General features: G+C 36.0%; 1 protein-coding gene and 1 long non-coding RNA gene across 3 annotated transcripts in view; both read right to left on the bottom strand.

The window, feature by feature from the left end:
• Positions 1-16781, bottom strand: part of LOC134794331 (hexokinase type 2) — a 54414-nt gene that overhangs the window by 21595 nt on the left and 16038 nt on the right. The window contains exon 1 of one of the 2 annotated variants that reach the window (XR_010144661.1): positions 4672-4910. The exons of the other annotated variant lie outside the window; for it this stretch is intronic. The gene's annotated coding sequence lies outside the window, so the exon portion shown is untranslated. Of the gene's footprint in view, positions 1-4671; positions 4911-16781 lie in introns of those variants that run through there. 2 annotated transcript variants of the gene reach the window in all.
• Positions 11968-15378, bottom strand: LOC134794316 (uncharacterized). Its single transcript, XR_010144657.1, has 3 exons — positions 14918-15378; positions 14161-14569; positions 11968-12070 (listed from the first exon to the last, which is right to left on the bottom strand). It is a non-coding gene; the product is annotated as an uncharacterized LOC134794316 (long non-coding RNA).

Raw genomic sequence — 16781 nt, 5'->3', positions numbered from 1 at the left:
GAGCCCATATTACAGGGAATACATTTAATGAGGTAACCTTTAATGTGTTTTCCAGTAGCTAATACATAATAGTATATTACGATACAAAAGTACTACGAAGTGCAAAATTAGAAATTTCGCAACGAGTGGTGATAAATAATTAAAACACGACCGAAGGGAATGTTTTAAATCGACACGAGTTGCGAATTACCTGTTTAACAAAAATGTGTTTTATTTATTAACTATTTACCATTTAAACGGTACTGAATGAACTCGAGAAAGTTTTCCGGAGAACATTTTCAAGAAATTTCTCGAGAACGAAGAGAATTTTGCCTTTAAAGGTTTTAGAAGAACTAAAATGTATTGCGAATACCTATAAATTACTAATATCAACACATAGAAAAAACAAATAATCTAATTTTTATTATATTTAAAGTACTTTCTCGGAAATTTCCTTTCGAGAGAAATTTCTCGAGAAGCTTCTCGCGATATTATCTTGTTTCCGAAACTTCTCGAGAACTGCCCATCACTACTAAAAACACGATAATTTTTTTTTTCTTCAAATCAACTGATGCGTTTGATCACAATGGACGTGCTGAGCAAAAAAAAGTCATATTATGTGATTTTTTTTTGAGAAATTCGTGTTTTTTCAAAAAAAAGCGGGCAAAGTTGGTGATAATGACGGTACCTACTCTTCGAAGGCCGCAAAAATATGTGACATGCTCTTATGGTTCTACAAATAAGATCGTGTCAGATATTTTTGCGGCCTTCGTTGTGTAACATAAATTGCAGGTGACTGTCCTTTTGGAATAATTATTTTATTTAGTTTCAACGAAAGTTTCAAGTTTAGTACGAAAATGCTTCAGATATGCAATATGCACAAAATGTAGACCTAATCGAAATAAAACATTGCTTTTTATAGTAAATTTATAAAACATTCGATACATAGGTATACATAACTATAACCAGGCCACAGCGGTATTGGCCTGTAAGCTTCATCTGGTCTCCAAAGCCGCAAAAACTCGCAAGTAGGTACTGAGTGCTGGTCTAGCCGTTATTTTTTCTTGAAGATTTTCAGAGAACAGCACGTACACGCATTATACAAATAGACGGAACGAACGGCATAATCATAATCATTTATTCGTCGCAATCCATGGTATTACAGATTAGGTACAAGACTTTCAGGTATTACTTATACGAATTACATAACGCTTCCTGTTAATAGGCAATATTTTAAAATAAAAGTTCTATAATATAATACAAGATTACAATTGTCATCAAAATTCATTGACGTACAGAAGTCAAATACGTTTTTAAAATGGCGCAAAATGAATACCAGCATAATGAAAATTAATCCCAAACAGTAAAGATGAGTCTTTAAACTTTTTTCATTTTAAGCGAGTTTTGAAGGAACATAATACTTAAATTCGACTGTAATCGTATTGTTTTAAGATAGTTTACTGCGGTTTTCAACCATTATGACCCGTAAATAACAGCAAATCAAATTTAAATGAGACGCGAGCTGATATTTATGTACCCTATTTTTTGAAATACAATTTATCTACTGGTATACTTTCTCGTGTGCGTTTATGATTTAATGTCAATATAATTGTCAAAAGCAAGCTAATCAAGCTGTCATTTTCATTTGAAGAAGTATACGTGTGCTCCCGTGCAGCCCCAGCGGGCATCTGACTTGAAGAGGAATTTTGAGTGATGTCGTCAATGTATGGAAATTGTTCGAAAGTTTACATTTGAGATTGAATTTCTGTGTTGTCTTTGTGAGTAAAAATATAAATCGATAATAAATTGGTAGTTGAATTATTTAATTATCTAGCTTTCAAATTCACACAATAATTCAATTACTGTCACAGACAAAATTGTTTTGCTTCTTTCTCAAATGGAACTCCATATTTTGATTTTTTGATACTTTTAGTGTCGATTTGTAGAGAATAACAGCAAACTAAAAATATAATGGCATGAAGAGTCGTTACACGGTTTCTTCGTGAACAAATTTACGTGTAATTTAATGCAATTATTGAACAAATTATGGTCACAAAGTGAAGTCTAAATCGAAAACGTCATATACCGGCCCCTTAATATAAAATTTGGAATATCGCTTGCAGACGTATCTGCATGTTTAAAAATTGATTCAACAATTAAAGTCCATGACGGTACCTACTATTAAGGTAAATATTATGTTATGTTATGTACAGTCACTTGCAATCATATGTTACACAACGAAGGCCGCAAAATTATCTGACACCATGTTAGGCATAAGAGCGTGTCACATATTTTTGCGGCCTTCGAAGAGTAACATATTATTGCAGGTACATATGAATCATGATTTATGAAGTGGGTTTTTTTTGTTTTGACTTTTCCTATGGGATCGGAGTATGTAATACTTTTCGTTAGGAGTAGCAGGTAAATTATTCCCCAAGTACATAGTGACCTCTATTTAGAATGTTTAATTAACCGCTATTGAAGAAAATCAAACTCAATATTGAAATTGACAGTCAATTTAAACGCTGGTCAGACGAGGCTTGCTACTTTATTGATCTTATTGACTTGTGTGATTTGTAGAGACAACCTAATAGGGGCCACTCAGCATTCGTCTGGTTTTGCTCTCTGATGTCATAATTGTACTAGACCTAGGGGTACTATATTATAATATGATCATCACTATATAATATATAGGTACATAGGTACCTGTACATAGTTCTGTTGTTCCAAAATTTCGATTGATTTTATTGAACCAGACAATACTTGTAGCTTGTAGATGAGAAAATTTAAAAATAAAGTTTTTCAAACTATATCGTGTTATATGTCAAATGAAAGAGCTCATTTTGAGAATTTCAAATATTTTTTTTTATAATTTTAAATTATATACTTAGGTTAGAAGTTATTTAATTTAAGAAAATAGCCAAAAATAGTTGTTTACCTATAGATGACAGGAAAACCTATTAGAAATGTGCAGTCAAGCGTGAGTCGGACTTAATGTACGGAACCCTTGGAACGCGAGTCCGACTCGCACTTGGCCGGTTTTTTCGTGTTTAATAGGTTTCTATTTTTGTCTTCTACTAGTTTCCGTTTTGGGCAATATCTGTCACTTCTACCAATATCCTCCTTAAAATTACTTTTTCACTTCTCATGCTCAAAAAGGGCACCTTTATGTCGTGCGTAGACGACATAAAATCGCATTTTATGCTCTAGAGCATAAAGTAAAATCATCTATTACGACCCTTATTGACTTAGCAATAAAGTCCAAATTCTGCCATACAAACTGCCAGCCCCGCCGGCGCGCCCCCGACCGGCGCTCTCCCGGCGTGCCCCGCGCCTCCGACCGGCCCAAGAACAATTTTCTTTAGTCTTGAATAAATACGTTAAAATAACCTAAAATATTTGATTTTTTGTATATTTTCCTCGCAATCGAAGTGAAAAGCAGAGTATACAACAAGGGCATAAATGTCCATTTTTACCCTCATCTACTATTTTTAAAATTGCCTCGGGTAAAAATGGGTCACTTTATGCCCTTGTTGTACAATCTACTATTTCTTGCTTTCGATAACGGAACGATGTGGACTATCTTCCGTTCGTTGGGCAAATTGTAGGTACCTACTTCTAAAATCTAGATTAGCTACAATTAGTTCTATAATCCATAAAGCTGCATTAGTTTAGGCGAAATAAATGGCTTCAGATAAGATAACCATTATCAGGGAAAAACCTCATGAGTAACAGCATCGAAGCGATGTATTAGAAGGAAAGGCTATAGATTATTGTAAAGAACCGCCAATTAATTGAGTTTTGCCTGATAGCAATTATCATTGAAATATTTGTACAAACATTTCTCAGAAGTTGACGATAAGACGAGCTGTAGATAATGAAAACCGGTTATATCCCCCTAACTGCCTTGCTAATATGACGCTAATTAGAAACACTATGTTGAAGTCACGACCACGGCACAAAATTATCACAATGTTAGAATTGATAAACACTCATCCTTATTTCTTATTTATGGAATAAAAAACCCTATGATATAAGGTATGTGTACTATTTTATCAGTTAACAGCTTATGCAAGCATATAAGTTCTTTTGTAATTGAGCGTGTCGTTACTTTTATGACGCTTAGTATATCACTATAATATGTAGATAAGAGTACCTACATACTTAAGTAGGTAAATGTTTTTAGGAAAAAGCGGAAAACCCCTTAAAGGTTTTCCCTTCTGGCCGCTACTGCCATTAGCCACGCGTCCTTGTGACCTTGAGTCATGACCTTTACTATCTTCCGATAAATTTATAACATTAGCAATATTACCTATTTGTTATCAACATTAATCATTTGTAGGTATTTCATTACGACGTCGGAACGAACCTACCTACTCGGAAATTCTAACTAGATCGACATTCGTTTTATAACCTCAAAGTGGTGAACCCTAATACGAAACTTAATTAGCATTCTTTTTTTATTTAAGTAAGCAGATATACGCGGAACTTTCTTGATTAATTTAGATTTTCTATAATAGCCGGTGGAGTTCACAGCCTAACCTAAAATCTTCAAAAACAAAATTCCTTTAAAAACGTATGGACACACTGGACTGGAAACTGGAAGGGAAATGTATTCATTAAAGCTTTATTAGTTACTGGATTTTTTCTAATTAACGTAAACATTTAACGTAATAAGACAAGCATACTCACTATATCTCGCGCTTGACGCATATCGATTTGTCTTGTCAGTCGCGACGACCGCGATAAGAGATGATGAATGAGGAGCGTTGAGGTCCACAGGATGAAGCCTTTACTTGCACTCGGTCACAAAAAAAATCGCGAATCGCTAGACTGGAGACGTTCGGAACGGCTGAACGAAGTGAAAGGAGTACAAGCGATGCAATCACGGAAACTTGTATGTGGCCGGCGCGACGTTAGGGTCACCTTGAACGGCGGCGCATGTGCCGAGGCACACCCTCGGACTCCCCGAGCCCCGCGCTGTGACGTCACGCGACGAGGGCCCGCGCGCGACTGCGAACCCCTGTTGAGGCGGCCTTGTCTCTAGCAGCGAAAGTGACTAGATATTATCAGCCTTCAAAAGAATCACGACTTTTAATATTATTGTTGTTGTTTTCACCTCTATATTTTAGTTAGACACTTAGCCATAAATCTATTCTATTCTATTCAATTATTCTATAAGCAGGCAGGCAGTTGTGTCAACTGATATTGTCTGTATCCAGTAGTCATTGACAGTTACCTATTATTGAAATCTGTCACTTCTTGGATAAATTTCTAGCCTGAAAGGGCATGTGCATTTGTTGTATGTATGAGATTGAGAGAATACATGATTCACTCTGGATTGTAACTTTGTAAGTGAACTTGTGTATAGGTAGGTAACATTTTCTGAGTGATATATGTATACCTATTTTTTAATTTTCAGTAAGTTTTCAGCGCCCGCCTTAATGGTGTAAAATAATGTTTTGACTGTAGGTAGTGTAGGTAGGCTTAGCAGGTTAACATTATTTTACTTACTTACTTACCACAGGCTTATTACTTATTAGGTACTTGACATTGGTCATGACTAATAAGCCTGTGGTCACTGTCACTGTGGCTACGGAATTTAGGTACATGAACATCATGAATGTTATGTAAACAAGTAAGACATTTTATCTTATTACGATAAATGCGTTACATTCAGTTACATTAGTTTAGTAATAGCATAAGGTCATTATCGCGTTGATTTAATATGATACACATCACACTAAAATGGGCACGAAGAAACGTCTGTTATATTATAGCTTTAACAGTAGTTCTTTCAGAATCCCCTTTACATCGCGTAGGTATAAGGGTTTGATATTACGCGGCCGGCCACCTTGTGTCACGTGACTCCCTTCACGCAATACGTCCTCTTATATCGCAACAGATAGGAAATAACACGCCTTGCCAACTTAACCATAAACAAATAATAAACTGCAATAATCCGGTTTTAGACACCTTGTTTTCAATTTATTAGGTACTGTGACGTCAACGGCTAATAGAATTAGTCCTGACTGATAGGTATACCTAATACGTCATAGACTGGTAATTTAAACTGTAAAAGTTCTATCTTGAAACTGTAAAAGTTGAAATGTAAATAGGTAGTTATATTTTCCTGCGGTATTTACACACTACACAGTTGTATTTAGAAACTTATGACCAGTATTTTCAGGTGGCCGTACCATTGTGCATTTCTAATTTTAATTTATTACATTGCGTCATCGCATTGGATACGTCTCATACGTCTTGCAATGTCACGTTAATGAATAGCGGCAAGTTTTATGTTATTGTCTTTAGTGTTGTGTACCCAGTACCTACCTACTAATTTATTACTTAACTTGGATAGCTAAATGTCAGGCGTAAGTAAACAGAAGTGCAACCACCGACAGCAATAGTCAGAATAGGCCAAGTTCGAGGGTAATACCTACTTATATTGAATAGCTCAACATTCTTGATAAATATAGAGTCTAAACTTGAAAATCTTGTTTCTGTTATAGGTTACCCATGATCGATATTCATGCCATATGCCTAATATTTATAGAAAATAAAATATTCTTATTTAACTACCTGCTTGCATGTAGATATTATTTTAAGTTTGGTATTTAGACATATTTTGTTGTTTTCTATAGTTAGATTTAGATACTTAAACTGGAATTTAATCAGTGGAAGTGCAATGATTGTGAAATATGTATGTACGTACAAATAAGCTAACGCAAGGTTAGGTCCTTCTTGCAACTTGCAACCACTATTGCGTGCAGCTTGTGCAAACATAAACATACGTATACGTACTTACACAAACACATACCTATAATACAAGTTATACAACACAATATGTGCATACATCATTCGTACAACGTCCTTCATATCCTTTTAATCCGAGTAATCAGACAAAAGCCTTTTTTTCCTACCTCAATATTACAACATTTTTCGTCAGTGAGACAGGCGACAGACGCCAAACAAGAACTGGCTTTTAATAAGCCAAACATAACATTTGCAAGGCAAGGTTCGCCGATATCCAAATTCCAAACTCAATAAAATCTATATTGTATTTGCCATTAAAAGCGTCTAGATTGACTTATTATTTTTAGCATGTATAACATCATCAAAGAGATCAACGTTCAATATTGTGACCTTTAAGCTAAAGGGTAGAGCTGCGAACTGGTGGAATAGGTCGGTGTAGTGAAAGGATGGGTGTGGCGACGCGACGTGCCCCCGGACGCGTGCGCCACTGCGCCCGCGCACGCGCGTCGCGTCGCGGCGCGTACGTAGGGCCCAACATCAGGCGCAGAAGGACTTAAGGCCGTTCCCGTACCCAAATGAAATCTACAATCGAGCCTCTCCTCACGCCACCCGTCCCGCCCCTAGATACAATGACGATACAACAGCGCCATGTAAGAAGTAGTGACTTAAATGAACTAACAGGACACTGATTTGTAAAACGTATTACTAAATACTGAAAAAAGCATACTGCATCTCATAGATGGCGTTAAAGTTAAATGGGAAAAATAAATGAAACATAGTGTAAATTAAATATTCATTTTTTGCTTTTAATGAAGTCAACTCTTATTTCAATAATATTTAACTATAAGGGTAAATACAGTTTATATTTAAACAAATTAATGACTGCATGTTTTCTATAATATCATTATTTATTAGGTATACTGTGCAGGTATATCATCGATATTTATTAAAAAGTTAGGGCATACCGATACAAGTGAGAAAAATAGGTAATTCGCACATGTATCGTACAACGTTTTACAGTACATAATATGACCCTTTAAATTGTCGACATAGGTAGTTACGTAATGTGCTAATTATCGCACTAATGCGGTAAAGTAAAGCACCATATTGTAATAGTACTTACTTACCTACATTACGTTTACAAGTGCGGCAAATAGGAAATTCGAAACGAGTGGCGATAAATTCTAACACGACCGAAGGGAGTGTTTTGAATCGACACGAGTTGCGAATTACCTATTCGCACATGTATCGTACAACGTTTTACAGTACCTACATACATATGGCCCCTTGAATTTTCGACATAGTCACGTAATTGCTAATTATCGCACTAGTGCTGTAAAATAGCACCATATGACTGTAAATCAAATTTATTCATTTTAGAGGGTTCCATAGGTTCGTGGAATCACTCAGTCAAGAGTCAAGACCTTTTTTCTCAGGAACGTGTAAAGGTCTCAAATTGAAATTATATCAAATAGGTACTCGGATCTACTTTATTGTCAAATATATTAGCTTTTTTTCTGGTATATTGCAAAAATCTGAATTAATATCAAAATACCGGTGTTAATATTGAAATCCCGGGATTGACATGCAATATCGGAAATCAATCCCGGGATTGAGAACGATCCGATATTGCATGCCCTAACCAAGTTTCAACCTAACAACGAATAATACATCCCGGGATCCGGATATTTCGATATTGGTCCTTCTCAATACCGAAAATGGAATCTTGAGCTTTGCGAGGGTTTCAAGTAGGGCTTCCAAATACCGGACTCTATTCAATACCGGTATTAATACCGAAACTGTCGTCATCAATACCGGGATCCCGGGATCCCGGTATTGACTATAAATTGCTTAATTTTTTTGAGTTTTATTTAAAAAAGGCTCACTGTAACACCAGTTATGTATGTCCTTAGCTTAGGATATTAAACAATAAACGCCATCTACAATAATTATCATTTCACCCTCCAGGTTGGCAATCATTTTATCCGCCTTGTTGACTTCAACTGTCAAATTTTTAGTTCAACCTAATAAACCAGCCACTATATTCAAATTTGCCGCCAAAAAATCTTTGATATAAACTTTTTGATATAATTTTAAGAACTTATTATATTAATATTATATCGTGAACATCAGAATTCATCACCAAATATTTATCTAACGCATATGCACAGATCTTGTTTCAATAAATAAGGTCGTGCTGCCAGTTAATGCGTCTGAAGTGTAGTAATCTTCTTGATACAGCCGAATTCAATAATTTTAATAGTTATTATTAAACGGTATAATCGGCACATTTTCCTTGTTTTTGAAAATACCGGGATCCCGGTATTGCATTAAAAAATACCGGTATTGAACAGACGGGATCCCGGTATTGCGGAATCCCGGGATCCCGGTATTGGGAGCCCTAGTTTCAAGGCACGAGGGTTAAACAAACCACTTCACAAATTTTGCACATTTATTCAAGCCCCTTATCTTGTCTAGAATACAAAATTTCGTAAACGTAGCTCTAACAGTTATTCATAAATTAACGTTTAAAAACCGGCATTTTTGTGACTGACTGACTAATAGATCAAAACCTAACCCACTTCCAGCTGACCTAGAAACTTGAAATTTGGCACCAAGGTAGACTATTAGGAGTTTATAGAGGGAACAATCTAAAAACTGAGAATTATTGATAATTTGATGAACAAAAACACATATATCGATAATAGGCTAGATGACTAATTTTCATTTATGGTATCATTCGATCAGGTATGTCTTTAGGATCAAAAGTCTATATAGGATCCATTGCATTAAAGGAATACAAAAGTCAGAAATGATAGTCAAAGTCCGACAGTCGTACTTCACTCGCGAAACGCCCAGAACAAAACGTCAAGGTCACAGAGAGTCCATCTTGAAGTATGAACAAAACAAGAAAATTGCGATTTTGTCTGTGAAATATTGCGTTTATGTATATAGTTTCCATACAATCTTTTATTGGATAAAATGTGAGGAATCGAATGGTATCCTTATTTTTGTAGTATTTGGAAGTTGAAAAAAAACTTTAATTTTGAAACTTTCAGGCGCTGTACTTTTGTATTATTTCCATATATTTTTTTAATATCCACAATATTGTGATAAATTGCTCATTTGCTATCTATTTTACTGGATTTTGTTGTAAAATTCAACATGTGTCATCATACTTATTAATCTTATTATTTTTTAGACTTATTGATCAAAAACCTAACCTACTTCCAGATGACATAGAATTTGATATTTGGCAGGTAGACCATTAGGAGTATACTGGTATAGAGGAAAAAATCTAAAAACTTATTATATATATCACACATTTTCAATAACTATCAAAATTTAAATATTTAGAGCATACAGGTTGCAGGTTATCAACAGGGTTTGAAAAAGTAGGAATAGACAAACATATACTAGATGAAGCCATGTCTTGTCCTATTTTATCGTCTGGCTTATGATTTTCCTTGTCTTCTTTTTGGATTGGGTTCCGAATCGGTAACCCACGAGGGTGTCTCGGGTCTATCAGTTCTGGAAGTATACACCGTATATAAAAATCTTTTAATTTCAATTCCATCTTCTCTGACCAAAACTGATCATCCCGGACAATTATTTCAGTTTTTAGTTTTTCTTTCTCACTACTCCAAACGGCAAACAAACATTTACTCCTACCTGTAATATGGAGCTGGCCTTGTATTTGATAAAACCATGGGTGTTTTTTATTAACTTCTTCACCTTTTTTGGTTCTCTTCCAAAAGGTAACTTTTTTACATTTTATGGCTTCGTCAATGCCCATTCGGTGGGCTGTGATAGGACATTTTATTTCTATGATCATGTCATCTCCACAAAGGCCATCTGGTGTTGCACCTAGAAAAGGCAACTCAGCGTCAATGTGTAGACCACATGGCCTTATGGAGAGATTGTGTTCTTTCTCCAATTGTTTAAGAGCCATCGTTTCGTTCTCTTTGCCGTGTTTTATTGAAGACACGTGATCGATGTTGACTTTGTATAGCAGATCCTTTACAAAATTTGCGCAGTTGGTATTTGGACGTCTATTGATCACTTTTCCAAAATTTGACGCCGTTAACAGTGTGCGTCTAAGCTCTAACCATTCCCCGCTTTCTGCTTGTAGAACTGTATTTTGTTGAATTTGTTCCCTTTCTTCAGAGGTTTTGTTTAAGTCGTTTAAGAAATTCTTTTTTAGGGATTCAAACACGTCTGGTTCGATGTCTGGTTTCAATGACTCTGGCCCATAGTCTTTGTCGGTAGTTTTATTTTCGACACGTGTATTTAGACGGAGTTTTGCCTTAGCATTTTTTTTTCTTTTCATATTCTTGCTTACGCGTTCACGTTCTAGTCGTTTTAAAGTACCCTGTGGACTTCTTCCGGCGTTCATTGATTTGTATAACAGAGATATTGATTTTTTTTCGTTAAATGATACCGCAGCTGCTAGACATCTCGTGTGGTAAGAACTTTTTTTGGAAAAGTTTATCCTTTTGCCGCCGACAAATTTGGCTATTATGCTGTTATATCGTTCCACAACGTTGCTGTCGACGTCGTGTATCAAGCTGCGGGCATGACTAGCAACATATTGTGTCAAAAAGCAGATTTTCTGCCATAAAGCGCTTGAAGACAATTTTTTAAAGCGATTCTCAACTTCACCTACTTTGTGACAAAAATATGGTCGACACTTGGAATGGTCGCCGAATCCGTGATGATGACTAAGCAAAATGTCTTCGAAAAGAAGTTGAACATCTGAATTTGTTTTATGTTTAGCCATGGCTTTGCAGATGACTGCTCTCGTGCCTAAAATAGTATTTCTCGATATAAGGCCTCTTAATTTTTTCTGATACTTTGTTTCAGTAGTAAGGTTTTTTAATTTATTACAAAAATTTCGTAATATGTGATTACGGCACTCTACTTTTTCGACGGTGACATCTGAATACGGACGTGCTTGTAAAATTTTTGCGTAGGTGCTGGCGTCACCGTCAGAAATTAATCTTTCATATATTAAACCATGCATTTCAATGGATTTCTTGAATCCTTCGACAATGATGTCGCTCTCTCAATGCATGCTCCGGAGTAGTTGTTTCTTTTCTTTGTGCATAGGCGCAGGTGCTACAATATTTATTTTTAATGCCAAGATATAAAATTTTTCCTGTTCTTCTTCCGATGATTGATGCGGCACCAGAGGATGCGTTGTAGTTTTTTTTATACGAACGCTTGCTCCAGCAGCCATCAGCAACTACGTCTATTTTCGGAATCCCATTCTTTACGCGACCTTCTTCTAATGCCAATTGTTTTTCTTCTTCAGCAGCTTTATGCATTGATTCTGTTGACAAAAAAAACAATGGGCATTAGAAGGTCGCGTAAAAAATGAGATTCCGAAAATAGACGTAGTTGCTGATGGCTATTGGAACAAGCGTTCGTATAAAAAAAACTACAACGCATCCTCTGGTGTCGCATCGATTATCGGAAGAACAGGACATTTTTTATATCTTGGCATTAAAAATAAATATTGTAGCACCTGCGCCTATGCAAAAAGAAACAACTACTCCGGAGCATGCATGCTACAAAAATTGCAATGGTTCTTCAACAAGTATGGAGAGCGACATCATTGTCGAAGGATTCAACAAATCCATTGAAATGCATGGTTTAATATATGAAAGATTAATTACTGGCGGTGACGCCAGCACCTACGCAAAAATTTTACAAGCACGTCCGTATTCAGATGTCACCGTCGAAAAAGTAGAGTGCCGTAATCACATATTACGAAATTTTTGTAATAAATTAAAAAACCTTACTACTGAAACAAAGTATCAGAAAAAATTAAGAGGGCTTATATCGAGAAATACTATTTTAGGCACGAGAGCAGTCATCTGCAAAGCCATGGCTAAACATAAAACAATTTCAGGTGTTCAACTTCTTTTCGAAGACATTTTGCTTAGTCATCATCACGGATTCGGCGACCATTCCAAGTGTCGACCATATTTTTGTCACAAAGTAGGTGAAGTTGAGAATCGCTTTAAAAAATTGTCTTCAAGCGCTTTATGGCAGAAAATCTGCTTTTTGACACAATATGTTGCTAGTCATGCCCGCAGCTTGATACACGACGTCGACAGCAACGTTGTGGAACGATGTAACAGCATAATAGCCAAATTTGTCGGCGGCAAAAGGATAAACTTTTCCAAAAAAAGTTCTTACCACACGAGATGTCTAGCAGCTGCGGTATCATTTAACGAAAAAAAATCAATATCTCTGTTATACAAATCAATGAACGCCGGAAGAAGTCCACAGGGTACTTTAAAACGATTAGAACGTGAACGCGTAAGCAAGAATATGAAAAGAAAAAAAAAATGCTAAGACAAAACTCCGTCTAAATACACGTGTCGAAAATAAAACTACCGACAAAGACTATGGGCCAGCGTCATTGAAACCAGACATCGAACCAGACGTGTTTGAATCCCTAAAAAAGAATTTCTTAAACGACTTAAACAAAACCTCTGAAGAAAGGGAACAAATTCAACAAAATACAGTTCTACAAGCAGAAAGCGGGGAATGGTTAGAGCTTAGACGCACACTGCTAACGGCGTCAAATTTTGGAAAAGTGATCAATAGACGTCCAAATACCAACTGCGCAAATTTTGTAAAGGATCTGCTATACAAAGTCAACATCGATCACGTGTCTTCAATAAAACACGGCAAAGAGAACGAAACGATGGCTCTTAAACAATTGGAGAAAGAACACAATCTCTCCATAAGGCCATGTGGTCTTCACATTGACGCTGAGTTGCCTTTTCTAGGTGCAACACCAGATGGCCTTTGTGGAGATGACATGATCATAGAAATAAAATGTCCTATCACAGCCCACCGAATGGGCATTGACGAAGCCATAAAATGTAAAAAAGGTACCTTTTGGAAGAGAACCAAAAAAGGTGAAGAAGTTAATAAAAAGCACCCTTGATTTTATCAAATACAAGGCCAGCTCCATATTACAGGGAGGAGTAAATGTTTGTTTGCCGTTTGGAGTAGTGATATGATTTTTTTCATTAAATTATGAATAATTTTCAGTTGAAAGATTTTTTCCTCTATATACTCCTAATGGTCTACCTGCCGAATGTCAAGTTTCTAGGTCATCTGGAAGTAGGTTAGGTTTTTGATCATAAGTCTAAATTAATTATCGATATACGTGTTTTTCTTCATCAAATTATCAATAATTTTCAGTTTTTAGATTTTTCCCTCTATAAACTCCTAATAGTCTACCTTGGTGCCAAATTTCAAGTTTCTAGGTCAGCTGGAAGCGGGTTAGGTTTTTGATCTATTAGTCCGTCAGTCAGTCACAAAAATGCCGGTTTTTAAAAAACAAACTGATAAATTGGTTCCCATTGGTGAAAAATACTTTAACTACGTTAAATTCCATACCTTCTAATACACGCTCCCAATGCGCGCTACAATTATCGTGGCATTCAGCATAAGTTTTGTCGGATATCAACGGTAGGTTTATGGCAGACAGCATCTCTTGCAACTGTGAGTGTCCGCAACCAATTGCAATAGTGCCTGCAACAGCACATTGGTTTACTCCCAAGTAATTTTCTCCACAGTCATCACTTGGTATAGAAAATTTCTTCTTGCATAGTTGACACCGAAACATAAATTTTGATGTTAGCCCATGTTTTACTTCTCCAACCAACTGCATTTCTTGAATACCGCATCCTAAGGGTCCATGATTGCAAATCGATTGTAATTTTGTAAAAAAATTACTAATTGCGACAATTCTTCGACCGACGGTTTTGTCAGGAAGCTCTTCTTCCACATCGAACGATATTTGTAACTGAAAATAAAATATATTGTAAGTGTTAGCATTTACAATTTGTCACATCATGTACAGTCGACGTCAAAGATATGTACCTATTGCACCTTACTCCTTTGTAATGAGGTGAAAAATGTATACATATATTTGACGTCGACTGTACATATAAAGCACCGGTGGTAAAGAACCAACGAGAGAAATAGAAGTAAGACCCTGTATAATAGACTACGAATCGTGTGATAAATCAATTTACGATGGAATTCTGGCACACGAAGTTGAAACAATGTTATTCTAGCTAGGTAGTTAGTACAAAAGGTAAAATTGTTCTCTGCATACAATCAATAAGTATAATTAGCATGAATCACCTACCTCATGGGTATCTTCTTCCTCTAATAGACTAGGAACCCGATAAGTGTCATCCAGCTGTGCAATGCGTGGGTTCAAAATGTTTGAGCTGGTCGCCTCACTGTCAAAACCAAAATTAAATAAATGTATGATGTTTTACAGCACATATGGACTTTACCGCACTAGTGCGATAATGCACACACACATTACGTAACTATGTCAAATATTTAAAGGGTTATATGTACTGTAAAACGTTGTACGATACATGTGAGAATAGGTAATACGCAACTCATGTCAACTTAAAACACTCCCTTCGGTCGTGTTTTAATTTATCGCCACACGTGAATTTCCTATTTTTCGCACTATTTTTTATCATCAAGTGATGATGAACAATAACAGCCACATTTTGCCTCTCATTAAGCATCCGGACAAATCTGTCGGTCGAAGAATTGTAGCAGCCAGTCATTTCTTTACAACATTACTCAATTTAATTTGTCCATTACTATTTCATAAATTGATCATGGACCCGCGAAACGCAGCATTCCAGAAATGCAGTTATTTCGAAAAGTGAGACAGACTAATTTCAAAATTTTTATGTAGGTACCTATATTATAACAAGTGATGACAATGGAGAAAACTACTTGAAAGTAAATAAACCATTGTGCTGGTTACAGGTACAGTCGGCGTCAAATACTTTGTAGCAACAAAGTAGCCAAATATTAACATCCAGCAAGTAACATAATAAAAATGCGATTTACGATTTATGACGTAAGTATTAAAAAAAACTGCTTACTAGATCTCGTTCATACCAATTTTCGGTGAAAGTTTGCATGGTAATGTACATCATATATATATTTTTTGTTTTATCATTCTCTTATTTTAGAAGTTAAAGGGGGGGGGACACATTTTACCACTTTGGAGGTGTCTCTCGCGCAAACTATTGAGTTTAGAAAAAAATGATATTAAAACCTCAATATCTTTTTTGAAGACCTATCCCCCCCCCCACACGTATGGGATTGATGCAAACAAAAATTTGAGTTTCAGTTCTAAGTATGGGGAACCCCCAAAATGTATTGTTTTTTTTTCTATTTTTGTTGGAAAATCCAAGTTTCAACAGTACCTATAGTTCTTATAGTTTCGGAAATAAGTGGCTGTATATACGGACGGACAGACAGACAGACATGACGAATCCTTAAGGGTTCCGTTTTTTGCCATTTGGCTACAGAACCCTACGTAAAAATGCTCTATCACAGGTAAACGAGAAATTGAAAATGGAAATAATTGCCCAAGATTATTAGTTTTATTAAAATAAAAAATCGGTCAACACGCTCAAGAAAAGGAAATCATTTACTATTGTGTAGGGTAGTATAATATAAAATAACTATCAGTTCATTAAAAAATACGTAAAATAATAACGAAAGTACGGACAATCGGTAAATCCCGGGATTTTAATTTCCGGGACTTACTCAGGCAACCCTATTACATTTTATCAGTGTACATTTTTAGGGTTCCGTACCCAAAGGGTAAAAACGGGACCCTATTACTAAGACTTCGCTGTCCATCCGTCCGTCTGTCATCAGGCTGTATCTCATGAACCGTGGTAGCTAGACAGTTGAAATTTTCACAGATGATTGAATTTTTATCGCCGCTATAACAACAAATACTAAAAACAGAATAAAATAAATAGTTATACAACAAACGTGATTTTTTGCCGTTTTTTGCGTAATGGTACGGAACCGTGCGTGTGCGAGTCCAACTTGCACTTGGCCGGTTTTTTTTTAATTAAGTACCTCTTGGAGAATATCAAATAACTGATGAGGGCAATGTATCTCGTACGATATTATTGATTGGCGACATTTTATTTAGTTTTCGGCGAACATTTGCTAAG

Source organism: Cydia splendana, chromosome 10 (assembly GCF_910591565.1).
Source record: "Cydia splendana chromosome 10, ilCydSple1.2, whole genome shotgun sequence".
NCBI classification, from domain to species: domain Eukaryota; kingdom Metazoa; phylum Arthropoda; class Insecta; order Lepidoptera; family Tortricidae; genus Cydia; species Cydia splendana.
This window is presented reverse-complemented; position numbering and strand designations above follow the sequence as displayed.